Raw genomic sequence first — 17,263 nt, 5'->3', positions numbered from 1 at the left:
CTGACTGTCTTAGATCCTCGTCTGTCTTTAAAATCCCCATGCTCAAATTTGTGCATAACTTTTTTGCAGTCATTGGTCATCCTGAGTACTTTGACCATCCTGAGAGCTTGGTTTTCATCCAAAGAAAAGTATTCAAAATAAAATGCCTATCACTATAAGAGGAAATGAGACTAGCATCTGAAATTCTGAGACGTTCTGTCCTGAGGAATCAGATGATACTGACTCGCTTCATTTGCAATTTTATTTAGCTTATGTGTTCAATACGCGCCACAGGTTTGTGCTGACCCAGTTCCGATTGGACATTTTCCATCATTTAATCAGCTTCCCCACTATTAATAAGTGGTCACCTGACCTGGGGAAATGCACCTGTGACGATATCTCTTTGCATAGCACTATGCACACTGTCCTATTCTGTAAACATTTTCCTGAGATGAGGAAGAAATATGTCAAACCCATGCTATTGCAGCTGGACTTCACACAATGTGACCACCTTTTTTGTACCTGCAAATGCTACCAAACATCTATATATGTGCTGTAATGTCTCGATTTCTGTGGGTCGTTGTCAATTGCAGTAAGCAGCGCACAGGTTACTGTTTATAGTTTGTAATTGATTTTGAAATTGATTGCGCAAATTACAATTGTATTTGTACCTATGTACTGTAGCTTTTAAAGCTTTTTATTCTATTTTAACTTTTAAAATGGTTCTTAACTAATTTTGTTACGGATGTAATAGTGCAGCTTTTATGATTCATGTGTGAATTCGAATAAAGCTTATTTTGATTGATTGATTGAGTGTTAACGCCATCTGGTCCTACGAAACCTGGGGATCACAAGTTTTTTCTGTGAGGAGAATCTCAAGAGCCTCCCCGGGGTGTACCATTGAAAAAGAAACTTCACATGTTGTGTACCCTTAGTGTGCATGGGGGACAGCACGGGGTGGGAGGAGGTCAGGGTAGTGTATGTTAAGGGGTTGGGTATTAGGATTCAGGGGGGGGGGAAGGGGTAGTTTTCAGGAAGGTTTTGAGCCTCAGGGTGAGGGAGGCAGGCAGGGGGTCTTTAGCTTAGAACAGGGGAGGGGGTCAGAGTAGTGGCAACCTTAGAGACACATTCCCCATTACCATTTATGCCTTTGCCACAAAATTACATGGTAAAAGCATGCGTGGTAAGGGAATGCGGGCATAAGATGCATTCGTGGTTGGGCTGCGCGGTAGAGGCACGTGTGGTTTAGCCATGCGTGCCTCTATCATACAACCTTCTCCCATATTTACTACTAAGGGGCCGATTACGATCTCATCTTGAAAGCATTCCAACCGATTCGGTTCCGGAATGCTTTCCGAACAACTCGGATCGGGGGATTCTGACCAAGCGATTGTGATACATCCGAATGCTACCCGATACAATTCAGTTGGACTCCCCTAACTGTTTCCGGGCATCGTATCGGCCGTTGGGAACTGTGTACAATTTGGTCAGATACAAGAGTTCCGAATTGGGTTCGGGAAACCCAAATTCGATATGGAGCCCTTCTGTACGGCATTGTAATCAACTCCTAAGTAGTAAACATCCCTATGTGACCATCTCCCCATAGTAGAGATAGGAGAGGTAGAGATATACACTTGTATGTTGGTAAAAATCATTTTATAGTATTTTAGTAGCACTTTTGTAGTACTGCTAAGCATACTACAAAATGCTTTTTGTGAACAGACCCCTCAGTGTGTTAGTGGATACCTACTTGCAGTTTGAAGTGTAAAGAATATCAACTTGTTTAGGTGATACTACCCACTTACTTTAACCTTTCGCTGGTTTTAATGACATTAAAACAAGAAAATTTGACTTTGCACATGTACAGTCTCTTCACACTATGATACATCAGCAGCAAGATTTAGAGATGTTGTTACAAAATGGACTTATAGCTATAATTCTGGCAGATAGCATTTGTTGATATAAGTTCAACATTTTCGTTGTAGAAACTCTGCACTTTGATGAAGACAGTCAAGGTCTCATTGGAGGCGGGAGCGACCCTTGACCCCACCAGGTAGGTCGCTCCCCCTCCGCACAGCACAGCCTGTGCCTCCCTGCCCCAGCTGCTGCTGCTGAGGAAGTTCGAGGCCCTCCACCACCCACAGGCTACCACCTGCGCCTCATCCCTGGTGACCAGTGGTAGGCCTTAGGTTTGTTTGTCATTTGTCATTCCATTGTATTGCGCTGTCCATGCCTGCTGTAGTCTGTTTCCCCTTTGTTGCTCCCGTGATTCTGTGTCTTTTTTCTCCTGTCCCTGCGCTGCCCCCGTGATTCTGTGCCTTTTTTCTCCTTCTGTCCCCTTCGCTGCCCCCGTGATTCTGTGCATTTTTTCTCCTGTCCCCTTCGCTGCCCCTGTGATTCTGTGCCTTTTTTTCTCCTTCTGTCCCCTTCGCTGCCCCTGTAATTCTGTGCTTTTTATCTCCTTCTGTCCCCTTCGCTGCCCCTGTGATTCTGTACCTTTTTTCTCCTTCTGTCCCCTTCACTACCCCCGTGATTCTGTGCCTTTTTCTCCTTCTATCCCCTTCGCTGCCCCCGTGATTCTGTGCCTTTTTTCTCCTGTCCCCTTCGCTGCCCCCGTGATTCTGTACCTTTTTTTCTCCTTCTGTCCCTGTGATTCTGTGCCTTTTTTCTCCTTCTGCCCCCGTGATTGTGTGCCTTTTTTCCCCTTCGCTGCCTCCGTGATTCTGTGCATTTTTTCTCCTGTCCCCTTCGCTGCCCCTGTGATTCTGTGCCTTTTTTCTCCTTCTGTCCCCTTCGCTGCCCCCGTGATTCTGTGCATTTTTTCTCCTGTCCCCTTCGCTGCCCCTGTGATTCTGTGCCTTTTTTTCTCCTTCTGTCCCCTTCGCTGCCCCTGTAATTCTGTGCCTTTTATCTCCTTCTGTCCCCTTCGCTGCCCCTGTGATTCTGTACCTTTTTTCTCCTTCTGTCCCCTTCACTACCCCCGTGATTCTGTGCCTTTTTCTCCTTCTATCCCCTTCGCTGCCCCCGTGATTCTGTGCCTTTTTTTCTCCTGTCCCCTTCGCTGCCCCCGTGATTCTGTACCTTTTTTTCTCCTTCTGTCCCTGTGATTCTGTGCCTTTTTTCTCCTTCTGCCCCCGTGATTGTGTGCCTTTTTTCCCCTTCGCTGCCTCCGTGATTCTGTGCCTTTTTTCCCCTTCGAGGCCCCATGATTCCATGCCTTTTTTTTCCTTTTGCCCCGTGATTCTGTGCCTTCTTTCTCCTTCTGCCCCCGTGATTTAGTGCCTTTTTTCTCCTTCTCCCCCGTGATTCTGTGCCTTTTTGTCCTTCTGCCCCGTGACTCTGTGCCTTTTTTCCCCGTCACTGCCCCCGTGATTCTGTGCCTTTTTTTCTCCTTTTGCCCCCGTGATTCTTTGCCTTTTTCCCCCTTCTGCCCCCGTGATTCTGTGCCTTTTTTCTCCTTCTACCCCCATGATTCCGTGCCTTTTTTTCCTCTGTCTCCTTCGTTGCCCCCGCAATTCTGTGCCTTTTTCTCCTTTTGTCCCCTTCGCTGCCCCCGTGATTCTGTGCCTTTTTTCTCCTTCTATCCCTGTGCTTCTGTGCCTTTTTTCTCCTTCTGCCCCCGCGATTCTGTGCCTTTTTCTCCTTTTGTCCCCTTCGCTGCCCCCGTGATTCTGTGCCTTTTTTCCTCCTTCTCCCCCCTGTGATTCTGTGCCTTCACTCTCCTTCTGCCCCCTTGATTCTGTGCCTTTTTTCTCCTTCTCCCCCTGTGATTCTGTGCCTTTTTTCTCCTTCTGCCCCGTGATTCTGTGCCTTTTTTTTCTCCTTCTGTCCCCTTCGCTGCCCCGTGATTCTGTGCCTTTTTCTCCCTCTGTCCCCTTCGCTGCCCCCGTGATTCTGTGCCTTTGTCTCCTTCTGTCCCCTCCATTGTCCCTGGGATTCTGTGCCCTTGTTTCTGTACCGCCGATGCGTCCCCCGCGGCCCCGCCCCCCTGACTGCCCATTCGCTGCCCCTGCCTCCCGCCTCCCAGCTGCTCCTCCCCCCACCTACCCATATATGGTGGCTGCTGCGCGTCAGCGCCGCTGGCGCGCGAAATGCGTGCCTATGGTAATCCCGTCTGCACCCGTCCGTGCCTGGACCGCGCCCAGCTCCAGAACCCCTGGCCCCCGCGCCCGCCATGGCGACCGCTGCCGCTACGGTGCCAGCACACTGCACACCCTCAACCCCGGACGGACCCACACCTGCTTCAAGGCCACACCAAAATGCACACATGGTCCCTTCACCTGACGGAACTGCAGCTACACAAGCCTCAGAGCCGCCGAACCACCCGCCAAGAAAAACCTCAACCACCTCCGATGCATCCTACTGAACACCCGCTCCGCACGCAAGCACGCCGTTGAGCTCTGGGACCTGCTCGACACATCATCCCCGGATGTCGCCTTCCAGACAGAGACCTGGATGAACGACTCCTCCGCACATGACATCGCCATAGCCATCCCAGACGGCTACAAGATCACCCACAGAGAACGCACCAACGGAGTCGGAGGAGGAATCGCCATCGTCCACAAGAACAGCATCAGGGTCTCGACCAACACCGACGACACTCTCAGCACCGCCGAATACATGCACTTCCAGATCTACACAGACCCCAACACCACCCTCAGAGGTACCCGCAGCTACAGACCCGCCGGGCCCCGACCCCAATTCAGCGACTCCATCGCCGACTTCCTCAGCATGCACGCCCTGACCTCCACCAACTACATCCTCCTCGGCGACCTGAACTTTCACTTCGAGAACAACAGCGACAGCAACTCCACCACCCTGATCGACAACCTTGCCAACCTCGACAGAGGCAGCTCGTCACAACGCCTACCCATTCCGCCGGCCACACGCTCGACCCCATCTTCTCCTAAAGCTCCCACGTCTCCTTCAACCACACCACGAACTCCTCTGGACCGACCACCACTGCATCCACTTCACCTTCCAGAAACCCACCACACACCACCGCACCCAACAGATCCCTCGCCACTGCTGGAGCAAAGTCACCGAAGACCAACTACACGCAAACCTCGCTCTCAGCCCACCCACCGACACCTCCAACATCGACGACGCTGCCTGCAACCTCAGACGCTAGATCAATGACTGCGCCAACACCCTCGCCCCACTGAAGAAACCCACCCACAGAAACACCAGCAAGAGAGCTAGCTGGTTCACCCCAAAACTCCTAGCCTCCAAGCGAACCTGCCGGAAACTAGAGAGGAAATGGCACAATGAAAAGACATCGGACAGCCTCGCAGCCCACAAAGACGCCATCCGCAAACACCATCACCTCATCAGGTCTGCCAAAAGGACCTCCTTCAAAGACCGCCTCGACAACAACGCACACAACAGCAAGGAGCTCTTCAACATCGTAAAGGAACTCTCCAACCCCAGCTCCAACACCAACGACATCCCGCCGTTGCAAGCCCTGTGCGACTCCCTCACCACCTTCCTCCACCGCAAGATCACTGAAATCCACGACAGCTTCAATGCCCAGACAGCTCCAACAGACTGTAGTGTAGTTCCTATATTCCCAATAGGCTCTGCGCATTGGGATAGTGTATACTGTAGTTTAGACGTAGGGCTGAAGTCGACTAGGTCGTTACCGAATATACTAAACTTAATTGTGTGTCTGCCAGCTAGCTCAGAGGTCACTAGAAACTTTCTCGAATGAAAAAGAAGGGATTAGTTTCTGACAACCGCTTAAAGCATGACAACTTTGTTCCCCAAGAAAAAGAAATATATCTCTAGAGTCGCGGAAACAATAGATAGTTATTTCACTCAGTCAATTGTGCATGCTTCGTTTCACCAGAGGTGCAGAGAAAATAGAGAGACGGGCGTTTTCAATAAAAAGGTATTTATTGAACAGTCTTCTTTCTCAGGCATAAGAAATTAACTGCTGCAAACGTAATACTTGCTGTAAAGTACAAAGCGTACAATACGAAGAGTATTATAAAATAATACTGTAGAAGCATGATATGGTTTCTAAGCAATAAATGGTAAATGTGCCTACGCATATTGCGGGTCATACGCTTGACCTATTGTTAACTAACTCTACTTTGGTCAAGGTTGAGTCTCCACTACCTCTATTGTGGACGGACCATTTTTTATTAAAATTTACAATTCTAGATCGTACTATAAATGTGGGCCCCTGTAGGGAAGTAGTTTGGAGACGATCCTGGCGTAAAGTCACCTGACCTTTATTTACGACTACTTTCAGGTCAGTTTTACCCAATACTATCTATAACATTAATCCTTGTGCCATTTATTTAGATAGAACTATAACAAATGCCATGGATAAGATTGCTCCTCTCACTAAAGTTACAATTAGAGCCCGAGCCGCTCCATGGTTTACTGAACAACTAAAGTTAGTGAAGCTCTCCTGCCGGATTGCGGAGCGAAAATAGAGGAAAACTAGGGACCCAATTGATCGTAAATCATATAAAGATGTTCACCATAAGTATATGGAAAACATAAGACAAACAAGAAAATCATTTCTCCTTAGCCATATTGAGAGTGCAGCAAATTCAAACAAGGAGCTATACCAAATTTTGAAGGAATTCTCTACCCCGCCTGTACAGACACAATCTTCTATCTCTCAGAACTGGGTGGACTCTCTTTCAAAAATATTTGATGATAAGATCATGGCTATCCACAATTCTTTCCCTGTACAGGATCTTAATAATCATATGGGAAATTGTTCTGTAACTATTCTTGATCCCGCTCACATTTTGGATGAATTTACTCAATGTGGCTCGGACGAAGTGATTAAAGCATTTACCAAAGTAAAATCTGGTTCTCCTATAGACCCTTTCCCACCGAAATTTTTTCCTATTGTAGCTCCAGCTCTCTTTGACAGTCTCACGGATCTATTCAACAAATCACTGTCTGAATCTGAATTTCCTAAAATATGGAAAACTGCCAGAGTTAGGCTTATACTAAAAAAAAAAACACTGCAGACCCAAAACTTTTCTCCAACTATCCTCCTATATCTTTGCTCCCTCATTTCGGTAAGATGCTTGAGTCATTGGTTAACAAACAGCTTGTGTTCCATCTCGAGAGCTGTGGATTGCTTGACCCTTCTCAATCTGGCTTTAGGGCAGCCCACAGTACCGAAATAGCTTTGCTGGAGGTATCTGATAACATCAGGCTTGCTCTAGATAGGGGACAGTCATCTATCCTCGTGCTGCTAGATTTATCTGCAGCATTTGACACCATCTCCCACAGCATTCTTGAACATCGGCTTTGGGAGATTGGTGTCAGAGGTAAGGCTTTACAGTGGCTCAAAAATTATCTAACAGATAGAATTACGATAGTACAGGTAGGAAAGACTAGTTCCTGTAGTAGACCAGTCAGGATGGGAGTACCTCAGGGCTCTATCCTGGGTCCCACACTCTTCAACCTTTATGTGACCCCTGTGGCCAAGTGATTAGGTCATATGGTTTTGATGTTGTATCTAATGCTTACGACACTCCGATCCTGGTTACTCTTGGTCCAGACCCATCATAAACCAAGTCCTGGTTTAAAGACTGCATGTCCCAAATTGTTAAGTGGATGTGCACTAACCACTTACAGTTGAATGGAGGAAAAACCGAGATAATGCTCTATGGCAAGGCTCATGAGCATTGGTCTTCCGATTGGTGGCCCTCAAGCCTTGGCACTTGTCCTATTCCAACTCAGTCAGTAAGTAATCTGGGCTTTCAAATGGATAATAAGCTGTCAATGAAAGACCATGTTAACAAGACAGTTGGCTCCTGCTTTGGTGTTATGCGTAGCCTGCGCAAGGTTTTTAAGTGGATTCCGACTGAGGCAAGAAAACCCCTAGTCCAAGGACTTATTATCAGTCGTATGGACTATGGGAATGCCATGCTAGCTTCTACCAATGAAAACCTTCTTTCTAGGATGCAGGTTCTGCAGAACACAGCTGCAAGGTTGGTACTCAATCTTCCATCAAGATGTCCTTCGGCACCTAGTTTGAAGCTTTTGCACTGGCTGCCTGTAAGAAAACGTATACGCTTTAAGATTCTTTGCTTGACGCATAAAAATATGTATGTAAAAGGTCCCGATTTTTGGGCCAAAAAGTTAAGCTGGTATCAACAGGTAGAACCTTGAGATCCTGCAACCAAGCACTCCTTTCACCTCCCAGAATTCGTACCACTAGGTGTGGAGGGAAATCTTTCTCGTTTCTTGCTCCGTCCTTTTGGAATAAACTGCTCTTATCTCTTCGTACCACTAGTGATCATACTTGTTTTCGTAAGAACTTAAAGACATGGCTGTTTGACATCTAATGCCCCATTTCAAGTTCATCTCAGAGTCATCCACCAGCGCCATGAGTCTTTCGAGTGATATGTGCGCTTAATAAATACTCTATGATTTGATTTGAAAATACCTAAAATGCATAAAATACATACAGTGATAAATAATGACTAAAAGTACTCAACTGGTGCTTCTAAAATACGCCTACCCCGGTGTACGTAACCTAGGTCTAGTACAAGGGAAGAAGTAAGTAAGGTGTAGCCTAGTTTAAGTATTCTTTGCCAAGAATCTAATCCAAGAATTCTCTTAGGGTCTAATCAGCTCCGTACCTTGGCTTTTAGAATGTAGGAGGTCTGGTATCTCTCTCTCTGGACTCGATTTCCCAGCAACCCGCAAGGGTAGCCTGGAAACACTGGAGCTGGATTTCTCAGCAGGAGAAAGTACAGCGTCTCTCAGTGCGTCAGCTGGAGGGTCGGCTTCCTTCGGCACTTGCTGCAGCAAGGCGCGTCGGGCAAGTAGATAGTCGAACTGCTCCAAACCACCGTGTGTTTGTTTGGACCAGTGTGGGCATATTTATACCTTGAAGGTGCTGAGTTTGACGTAAGATTGGACATAATAATGTCATTAGAGACTTAATTCTCTGAAAACTCTATGAGTTCTTGGAAAAATTAATATTTATGCAGGGGGAAGTCCCTGACTGCTGAAGGCGGGTTTTTCCAAGAAATCGTTGTAGATTTTCGGAACTAGTGGAAGTAGCCAAGCCGTATTAGGACTACTTGAGCTATGTTTTAATATGGTTATGATTTCTATGCCTATATTAGGATACAATATTTTATACCTATATAAGGGCATGAATCGGGAAAATTACACTAGTGTCCTAAAACGCTATACAACACCCACTCCACGTATTATGTCTAATATTACTAAATCTATAAGCATATAAAAACATAACTAAAGCATGTGTTCACAATCCCACCCAAAATACATGAAATGCATTAAACATGGTTTATACACATACATGAGTATTTGTCTTGCACGCATTTTTACAAGCAATAGCTGTCATTAAATAATGCTATCTAAATGAAACATGAAATGACAGTTATGAAATGGCTCTAAATTTACAGAAAAAAAGGTCGAGACCATTCCATAGCATGATATATAAACTGTTATCGTTTTCATGAGATAATGCCAAATTTTTGTCTATAGGAAGTATCAAATGAATTTCTTGTTCTCTAAGAATAGTTCTACTTTAAGCAGATTACTTTGTGACAAGGGAAAAGTTCTATTCTGAAAAGGGAAAATGGAAAAAAAATTCAAATGTAGATTTCCGAAACATACAGTTCCCAAGTAAGAAGGTTTGTTTTGAAAAACCGAAGGCCGAATTTCAGAGTTCATGGAACGCTGTGTGCACTTTCAAAAGTTATTCTCGGTGTCGGGAGAAAACATCAAATCATCTAAGCTGGCAAAGAAACCATCTACCACAGAATACTCTTACCAAGTCAATAGATCATGGTTTTAATCCATCACCGTTTTTTAGCTCACTGCACCATCCCAGAACCTGGCTATATGCAAATTAGTCTGTTCCTGTCCCAGTGCATAATGGGAACAGGGCAAACCAAACTACCAAGCCAATTCTTATACTGGGAAGGAAACAAGCTTCCGGGGACCAGTTTCTGGCATCACAGCCTTCTTCGGCCCGGCTTGCTTGAATCCTGATGGTGCAATGAGCAAGGGACTCACGTCTGAGTATACCCTCCCACACATAGTGTGGATAAAACCGATTTTGGAAAAGGGGGGTGGTGATGGACAGAGTTTCTGAATGATGCAGAATACTCTTACCAAGTCAATAGATCATGTTTTTAATCCATCACCGTTTTTTAGCTCACTGCACCATCCCAGCTCAGAACCTGGCTATATGCAAATTAGTCTGTTCCTGTCCCAGTGCATAATGGGAACAGGGCAAACCAAACTACCAAGCCAATTCTTATACTGGGAAGGAAACAAGCTTCCGGGGACCGGTTTCTGGCATCACAGCCTTCTTCGGCCCGGCTTGCTTGAATCCTGATGGTGCAATGAGCAAGGGACTCACGTCTGGGTATACCCTCCCACACATAGTGTGGATAAAACCGATTTTGGAAAAGGGGGGTGGTGATGGACAGAGTTTCTGAATGATGCAGAATACTCTTACCAAGTCAATAGATCATGGTTTTAATCCATCACCATTTTTTAGCTCACTGCACCATCCCAGCTCAGAACCTGGCTATATGCAAATTAGTCTGTTCCTGTCCCAGTGCATAATGGGAACAGGGCACACCAAACTACCAAGCCAATTCTTATACTGGGAAGGAAACAAGCTTCCGGGGACCGGTTTCTGGCATCACAGCCTTCTTCGGCCCGGCTTGCTTGAATCCTGATGGTGCAATGAGCAAGGGACTCACGTCTGAGTATACCCTCCCACACATAGTGTGGATAAAACCGATTTTGGAAAAGGGGGGTGGTGATGGACAGAGTTTCTGAATGATGCAGAATACTCTTACCAAGTCAATAGATCATGGTTTTAATCCATCACCGTTTTTTAGCTCACTGCACCATCCCAGCTCAGAACCTGGCTATATGCAAATTAGTCTGTTCCTGTCCCAGTGCATAATGGGAACAGGGCAAACCAAACTACCAAGCCAATTCTTATACTGGGAAGGAAACAAGCTTCCGGGGACCGGTTTCTGGCATCACAACCTTCTTCGGCCCGGCTTGCTTAAATCCTGATGGTGCAATGAGCAAGGGACTCACGTCTGAGTATACCCTCCCACACATAGTGTGGATAAAACCGATTTTGGAAAAGGGGGTGGTGATGGACAGAGTTTCTGAATGATGCAGAATACTCTTACCAAGTCAATAGATCATGGTTTTAATCCATCACCGTTTTTTAGCTCACTGCACCATCCCAGCTCAGAACCTGGCTATATGCAAATTAGTCTGGTTCTGTCCCAGTGCATAATGGGAACAGGGCAAACCAAACTACCAAGCCAATTCTTATACTGGGAAGGAAACAAGCTTCCGGGGACCGGTTTCTGGCATCACAGCCTTCTTCGGCCCGGCTTGCTTGAATCCTGATGGTGCAATGAGCAAGGGACTCACGTCTGAGTATACCCTCCCACATATAGTGTGGATAAAACCGATTTTGGAAAAGGGGGGTGGTGATGGACAGAGTTTCTGAATGATGCAGAATACTCTTACCAAGTCAATAGATCATGGTTTTAATCCATCACCGTTTTTTAGCTCACTGCACCATCCCAGCTCAGAACCTGGCTATATGCAAATTAGTCTGTTCCTGTCCCAGTGCATAATGGGAACAGGGCAAACCAAACTACCAAGCCAATTCTTATACCGGGAAGGAAACAAGCTTCCGGGGACCGGTTTCTGGCATCACATTCACAGCCTTCTTCGGCCCGGCTTGCTTGAATCCTGATGGTGCAATGAGCAAGGGACTCACGTCTGAGTATACCCTCCCACACATAGTGTGGATAAAACCGATCAAGAAGCCTCGCAGGCTCCATGTAAATTAATACCTTCACATAAAAGTATACCGTTTAGTGAGTTTTTACAATTTTTTGTACTAAGAAATACCTCCTTTCCCCCACTCCAACACTTGTGTGTGTATGGTAAATTCCAGGTTGACTTAATGTATCCTTTACCCAACCTTTCATACAGGCCTGCTAGTATATGCTGTAGACAATACTGAAATTGGAAAATTGTCACTGGTATCGTGATGGTGCCATGTATTATCCATTCTACGACAGGCTTCCCAGAAACTGTTAATGGTAATCTTTCCAGTTTTTCAATGCTCAGCACCGTATAGTCTGCTCCTCTTTGTGCCAAAGAGATTTGTTTATCTGTAAGGTTAAAGACAGTAAACAATGACGTGGTATTGATTAGACGCAATGGCACATAGCCTAAACGGAGATTTTGCAACGTCCAGCCCAGTAGCACTATAGAACGCAATTGAGACTGGCCATGTTGTAATATTAGCAAATCCTGTTCTATAATGTCAATGGCAGATGATACAATGCCGTCCAAAGAAGAAATTCTGGAGAACAGAGTCGTTAACCCATTGTCCACTACAGAGAGTGCTTTCTCTAAATTAATACGATCGATTGCTCGTATTTTTTCTGCAGTTTCCATTTGTGTTATTTTCCAAGCACATTGTAAGCAAAATATATACCGGCGTATATGAAACGTTTTTGACGTTGTTTATGAGGTCCAAGTAAGAATTCTCTAAAGTCAACGCCTTCTTTCAGTAAAGTCAAGTGTTGTGAATTTTCTGGGAGTGTGGATTTCTGTAGCCAATTAAGGCATAGTTTTCCTACACTGTATGTGGTGACTATCCCTGGATGTTGTCTCTGGGAGTATCTTGGATCTGCCCTTCTCATTTTGAACCCTTCTGTTTTGTTCATGAATCTATCTTGACAGTTATTCGTGTCTACGGGCCAGATTAACCATTGTTTCCAATCAGGATTGGTTCTGTTGTGTTTTAAAATCTCTTTCACGTCTACCTCCTCATCTGCAGTGTTATTACTGTCAGGTGTGGGTTTAGGTATGGACGGTTTATTTTAATCTTTTATCCTAGCTAAGCCAAGACATGATGTTTGTTGAACAGTGTCATTTAAAAATATGATTTGTTCTGGTATAATGCAGGCTCTGAACAAGGCTTCTAAACCCTGCACCTGCCATTCTTTTGTGCCCCAGACAGTTTTTGTCTCAATAGTGTCTCTCCAAAAGTTGTACCCTAATGTAGACAGCTGAGCATAAACGTTTGCAGAATAAATTTGTTTAGTATTGGTCAACATGGTTTTCATTCCTGTATTATTTATATTTTTAAAATAAAAAGTTTTTGGATTTGTCACATTAAAACCTGTAAAATATAGAAATTTCTCATAAAATGTTTTAGAGCTGCCTTTTGGTGACGTTGGACAATGTTCCCATTGATTGTAAGTGAAAATATTTCTAGGATTTACGGATTTGTGCAAATAATGGTAACCAAAATGATTATAACAATACAGTTCTTCATTACTTCTTGAACCTTCTAGGTGTTCACGTTTTTGAAATTTTGCTGACATTTCTAAGTCTGACATCATATTATTAACAGTTTCAAAGTCCCAATCATCAAAAAAAGTGCTTGACGAAATAAAATCACTTAAAGAAACCTTAAACTGGTGTAGAATTTTCAACAGTTCCACCGGGCCCAAAATGTCATAATCAGTTGTGTCCCATGCTATACCACCAGGTATAGGAACGGCTGTGATGTTCACTGGTGACAGGTCTCTTCACTCACGATGAGATGACTTGTAAGGTTGCAAGAGCAAGTTGATGTTCTTACTTGCTGTGTCCATTGTACTGTATTTTCCATCTATCATCTGTCCCAAACTTAAAACTAGAATGAGCCATAGCAGCAGAAAAAGTACACCTAATCCTATCCAAAATTCAACCTATGGCGAAACCAGATATGTTTTCTCAAGTTAATGAAAGAATTCTGTTATTTTTTCTTTAAAATTTTTATTTGCTGGCGTTATTTCTGGTTCACTGGGATCCTCAGAAAAGTTATCGAAGTTGATAAAATAGCCAGAGGCAGTTTTGTCAATTGTTGGGATTGCATCCTTGTTCTTTGAGATCACTGGAGTTGCTTCCTCCTTTGACATGTTTGTATAGTCAGATGCTACATCATTGTAGACAGGAGTTTCCTGACGAACTGTTATTTGGGTTTAAAGAGGTACAATTTCCATAGCTTTGTTGCTTAGTCCTTCTTTTCCTACTGCAGGTTTATCAAAGGCGATAAGTCTTTCAGTTTGACCCTCTTGGGTTGTAGCAAGATTTGGTCGTCTGCTACATCTTGGGAGTCCACTGGGCCTACTACTTATTATTGGCCACATGGTGTGGTTTTACCAGGTCAATTGATACTGTTCTGTTCTCCCATTTTCCAGCAGTGGTAGTAACACTGATCTTGTTACAAGAATTGCTAAAACAGGTACTGCTTTTCTATAAGAAGGCCCAAATTCCTTCTTTACCGCAATCTTTTCCCTGACTAGATCCCCAATCTTTTGAATCCAGACAGGTCTTGCTGGGACTGGCGGTTTTTCTTCAGTGGTCATTGGGCTTTGTGTTGTGTTACTCAGACAGCCAAACAGTCTTTGATATCAAAGGGTTTCTGTTCCACCACTGAAGTTTGACAATCAAGATCCTGGATAAGTATTCTAGTACCAAATATTCCTTCATATGGAGTGATTCCCCCCAGAGAATTTCTTGGCAGATTGTTTAGACTACGTTGGACACTTTTTAGATGTTTGACCCACCCGTCACCTGAACCTAATACCCGAGCTGTTATAGATTGCTTTATGTCACGTTTTTTTCTTTCCACTACCGCATTTCCCTCAGGATGGAAGGGACTTGAAAACCTCAATGCAACGCCCAAGCTGGCCATGGCCTCCTTGTAAGCTCGAGAGCTAAACGCAGGACCCTGGTCAGAATGTAGCGTGCCGATTGCGTATGTGCAAATAAAGACTCGTGAATCTTTTATAACAGTTCTGGCATCAGCCGAGCGCTGGAGCCACATCCAAATGAATCTTGTCTTAATATTTGTGGGACCACGTACGTATATGGCGACGTCTGCGTGTAGATAGTCTAATGCTGTCTAACAATGGTGTCTGAACTGGGCTGGTTACACTGTAGTCAGGTACCTTGTGGTTTTCGAAGCTATGATCTCTTTCACAGGTATCACAGTCAATTCCGAATTTGTAAACTTCGTCGCTCATTCCCGGCCACCAGTACATCTCTTCTAATTCTATTAGAGATTGCAAGATCCCTTGATGTGTCAGACCCTCTCCCATATGTGCTTCGTGAACCAAAGCACCTCTCTTGTTCCTGTTTGGAATTACTCTATCCCCCACTCCAGGGATTCGAGCAAAAGGAACAGAGTTTGCATCAATTATGTATGTATTACCGAGTGGATAGTTTAGTGGTAATGCTGCATAGTTGCCTTTCATTGAGGAATTCACTGCTAGCATTGTTTCACCGTCTATTTTAGTTTTTGAACAAGTGATTGCAGCTACCGAAGCCGTTTGCACAGCTGCCTTCGCGGCCTCATCAGCCAATGAATTCCCTGCAACGTGAACGCCATCACGCTGATGACTCAGTGTATGAATTACGTGAGTCTTTTGTAGTTCTTTTTGCAAAAGAACTACTTGTTCCCAAAGCATTTTATGCTTAATTGTGCCTCCTTTAGCGTCTTTGAAGCCGTTCTGAACCCAGTTCTGCAAGTATTCATTGTAAGATTGGACGCAGTAATAAGAATCGCACACTATCAGTGTGGGGAATTCGCGATCTGTATTTTTAAGCACCATGTTGAAAGCCTGTAGTTCAGCTCGCTGAGCTGTACAGTCTCCGAGTGATTGAGTTTTAGTGACCATAGGTCTAAATTTACCTTCGCGTCAGCAAACTTTAACAATCGCACATGCAGCACTGTAAGCTTGTTTACCCCCAATTGCAGGTTGTCCTGATCCGACTGTATATATTATTCAGCCATAATGTTCAAGTGGCAGAATTTCAGTCGGCAGTGGACATTCTAATTCGTAATGTAGGAATTCTTGTTTTTTTAAATACGGGTCAAAAACGTATTCAACATCTGTAGCAGCAAGAGAATTAACCCATTGTATCCATCTCAGATGTAAAGCTTTAGCATTTGGAATGCTTGCTTTTGTCACTGCCTCTAAGGGAGGTACAGGTGTAACGATTTTAATGCGCTCACCCAGTGCTAGGGCTCTTTCTTTTGCTACAGCAGTCTGAACCGCTGTCAGTATCTTTTCTGTTGAAGTGAATTTCATTTCAGCTTGTGTGTACAAGTGTGACTTATATGCTATTGGTACCGTCTCACCTTCGTTAAAGGTTAGGTATGTGAATGCTGCATCTCCCTGGGATGATTCGGATCACTAGGTTGCGCACGTTGTCGCGTGTTTGTAACTGTGTTTTTGCTAACATGTCTGTTTGCACTGAACGCAAAATTTATGTGTGTTTGTGTGACCCATTAGTAGGTTTGAAATCAGGTTTGATTAGTTCGTAGGACGGTTTAGCCCTTTCTGCGTAATTTAGAACATAAGTTCTTCCAAAATTCAGGAAACCTAGAATTGACTGTAAGTTTTTCAGTGTTTTTGGAGGTTGGAGCAGCACACATTTCTCTAAAAAGTTTGCTGCCAGGCTTTTGCCTTCACTTGATAACTCATATCCCAAAATATAGGACGGTGAGGTGGGCAATTCGTGATTTCTTAAAATTGAATTTATACCTTTCAGAAGCCCCCAGTATGATGGTGTTCACTCTTTTCAAGTGTCCGTCCAAATGATCATCTGTAAGATAGATGTTATCGACATAGGACCATGCCTCATCATCGTACATTTGTAGTAACTCTGTTACTTTTGCTGAAAATAACCCTGGACTATTCTTTAATCCCTGGGGGAGACAGCAACATTGTCGCTGTGTCCCCATTATTGAGAAAGCGGTCAAATATCTGCTTTCAGGTGAAATGTTTTGACAAAAGAAACCATTTGAGATATCTAATGTAGTTTTATATTTTTTGCGCACAATGTTATTCATCAGTGCTGCATTATGTGCATTTTGTACTGCAAAAGTTTTGCAACAAGAGTTTAGATGTCTGTAATCCAAAATTTGATTATATGAATTGTCTGGTTTGGAGACAGGAAACAAAGGATTGTTCATTGATGAGGTGCATGTTTCAATCACCTCTTGGTATTCAAGTTGATTTAAGATCTCCCTGACCTGTTTTTTAGCTTCCTATTTTACAGGATATTGTCTTTGCATTGTCCGTTAAGTTTTCAACTGGATTTTATGGTGAGGGGAATCCTCATCATATCCTACATGATTTTTGTATAGTGCTGGGGCCTGGGCTACAGCCCATTTCCTGGCATATGTGTATTTTTTATGAATTGGAAT

Source organism: Lissotriton helveticus, chromosome 6, assembly GCF_964261635.1.
Source record: "Lissotriton helveticus chromosome 6, aLisHel1.1, whole genome shotgun sequence".
Lineage (NCBI taxonomy): Eukaryota > Metazoa > Chordata > Amphibia > Caudata > Salamandridae > Lissotriton > Lissotriton helveticus.
The sequence above is the reverse complement of the archived record's forward strand: the minus strand, read 5'-3'. Positions refer to the sequence as shown.